The sequence below is a fragment of the Ursus maritimus genome, unplaced genomic scaffold (assembly GCF_017311325.1).
Source record: "Ursus maritimus isolate PB19 unplaced genomic scaffold, ASM1731132v1 scaffold_6, whole genome shotgun sequence".
Lineage (NCBI taxonomy): Eukaryota > Metazoa > Chordata > Mammalia > Carnivora > Ursidae > Ursus > Ursus maritimus.
The window spans coordinates 43,675,701-43,678,765 of record NW_024426774.1 but is presented as its reverse complement, the minus strand read 5'-3'; positions in this window follow the sequence as shown (position 1 = coordinate 43,678,765).

Genomic DNA, 3,065 nt, shown 5'->3' with positions numbered 1-3,065 from the left:
TTTTTTTTTTTTTTTACATCTACATGATATCGGCAATGTTTTATCTCTTTGTAAGATCCTGCTGTGTTAAAAAAGCATAATTAATAATTATATGGAGTTCTGCCATTCTACACTGTAACCACTAGTCAATTGTGCTTATTGACTAAATGAAATGTGACTAGTCTGAATCGAGGTATCCTATAAGTACAAATAAAACTGGGATTTGAAGAATTAGTGTGAGAAACTGCAAAGTAACTCATTAACAATTTTTATATTGATTACATATTGAAATGATATTTTCAGTAATATATTAATATTAATTAATTTTATTTAATATATTAGGTTGTATTATATTATTAATATATTATTAATATAGTAATGCTAATTAATACTACTCTATTAATATTAATTAATTATTAACATAATATGTTAGGTTAAATGAAATATGTAATAAAATTAATTTTACCTGTTTCCTTTTACTTTTTATGTAGTTACTAGAAAATCTGAAGTTACATATGTGGTTTGTATCTTATTTCTATCAGGCAATGATGATATAGAGATTTGTACCCCATAAAAGTACTTTTATAGTCATTTAATTTAGTCTATTAGGGGATTGATCATTATCCCATTTTACAAAAAAAGAAAATGAAACTTAGGTTAGTCATTTGTTCTTGATCACAGCTAGCAGTAAGAATAGATACCAAGTCAACTAACTACAAAAACTACACTCTGTGTTAAAATCCAAGGACAGCATCATCTTTTTTTTTTAAGATTTTATTTATTTATTTGGTGCAGAGAGGGAACACAAGCAGGGGGAGCAGAAGAGGGAGAAACATGCTCCCCATTGAGCAGGGATCCCAACTCAGGGCTTGATTCCAGAACCCTGGGATCATGACCTGAGCTGAATAGAGAAGCTTAACTGACTGAGCCACCCAGGTGTCCCACATCATCTTTTTTAATAAAAGACTGGAATTGGGATTCAGACAAACAAACCTTAACACAAAACTCTCTTTTCTTAAACTTTGTATTTCCCTTTAAGCAGTTTTTCACATTTTAAGTTGGAAGAGCAAAGGCAGATAAAGGGTCAGGAAATCTCCTTGCTCTGGGGGTTCAGACTTTTTCATTCCTGGTAAATGATACTGCAGGACAATAAAGCAAAAAGTATTGGTAAAGAAGACTCCATTATAACACCCCCCCCCAAAAAAAAAGAAAAGGAAAAAAAATTAAGTCCCCTTTTCAGGGAAAAAAAAATTAACTGAGCTGACTGCCTGGTTATTTTGCCTCAGACACTTCTTCCCAAGCTTTGCGTAGAGATTAATTACTCACACCTTGCATTCTGCTATTACAGATGCTGAGTGGAGACATGCTCTGCTTTTCTTTCCCAGAACACCTGTTGTAACCTCCCTACAACAGAGATGGAATTAAGATTAGGTTATTGCCATCCCATCTCCAAAATTATCTGCACGCAGTCCTGCATTCTGGTCAGAACCTGTGATGCCCTGTCCCCTTGTAAGGGGTGAGCCCAGAGTGTGGGGCAGCAAGAAGGCTGGGCTTGACTCAGTAGAGTAAATTCCCTGTTATCGGAGGTACTTTAAGACTTTAGATAGAATTGCTTTGGATCAAATTTTGTGTATCTTCCAGTTCCAAGAGTTAATAATTTTATGGCAAAGAAATTCTGCAGAAGAAAGAAACCCTTTAGAAACTCTTTCCAGTTAGTGGCCCAAACCATTCCCCATCCCCTCTGCTTCTTGCCACTGCTGTTGAGATGACCACCTTTACTGCTGGTGAGGTGTCTCTTCCTGGTTCCAGAAAAATTGTGTCTCAAAGGCTAAAGATAAATGCAGCAACTCAGTCTGATAAACAAATAATCCTGATAATGGAGCTCAGTGGAAATAGCTGTGTCAGGAAATATTTAGCTGTTGAACGTAATTTCAAAGGTCAGTAAATATGCCAAATGAATGCAGTCTGAAGCTGAATACACACTGAGAGCAAGGTGAGGGACTAGATTGTTTTCCTACCTCCCTTTCTAGAAGGGTTTAACAGTCTATCTCCAAGTTAACATTTTATTTCTATATTTTAGCTGTAGGCTAGCACCCTTTTCCCCCTTATGTTTCTTTCTTTCTTTCTTTCTTTCTTTTTTTAATAATTGAAGATTTTTGTTGCAGCATGGCAGGAACAAGAAATCACACAGCCTTTGTATTTATTTACATTATTTTATTTGTCACAGACATTTGGGTCTGGAAAATTTCCAGGGACCAAGGAGTTAACTGGATGTCTGTTTCCCCCTCACTTTGAAGTCCTCTGTACCCAACCCCACACTAGGTTCTGTGGCATATTAACAAGACAGAGACATGATCCCTGCCCTCGAAAAGTCTTGATGTAGTTGGGGAGACATGAACAGCACAGCATAAATGTGGTAAAAGAAGGGTATATGCGATGCTTCCCCTGTACTACAGTCTTCTACACCTTCTCATTGATATTCTGGCTCTGGCATTTCACTGCTCCCATTTAATTCTCTCCTTAGGCACCCACACCAAGGGATTCAGGGCTCATCTCAAATAAAGGACTTTACTGTGAAATTCTAAACCTGAACTTGTTCTTAATCCTCAGGCTCACATTTCCTCTTGGAATTCCTACCAAAAAACTTAAAACTAACATATCCAAAATCAAAATCATCTTCACTTCCCATAATCAAGATTGCCATCTAGGTACATATATTACTGTTACCTGGACTCTAACTGAGTTTATATCTCACTAGATATGTACACTTGGATAGGCTATATATCCTCCCTGAAGCTCAGTTTCATCATATGTAAATTTGATTACTAACATCTGTCTGACTTGTCCCCACTTTGATCCTTATACTAAGGAACCAATGGAAAAATAACAAAATGATTAAATCAGTGGCAAATATCAAGCATCACTAATACTATTGTGAGAATAGTTTGGGTACACGTTCTCTTTTGTTCATATAGCATTTGCACCCCCTAATGGGTCTCCCTGTTTCTATCAGCCCTATCACATTTTAACTCCTACTTATACCATTCCTATGCTGAGGTAAGCACATAAAAATCATCCTGGATTTT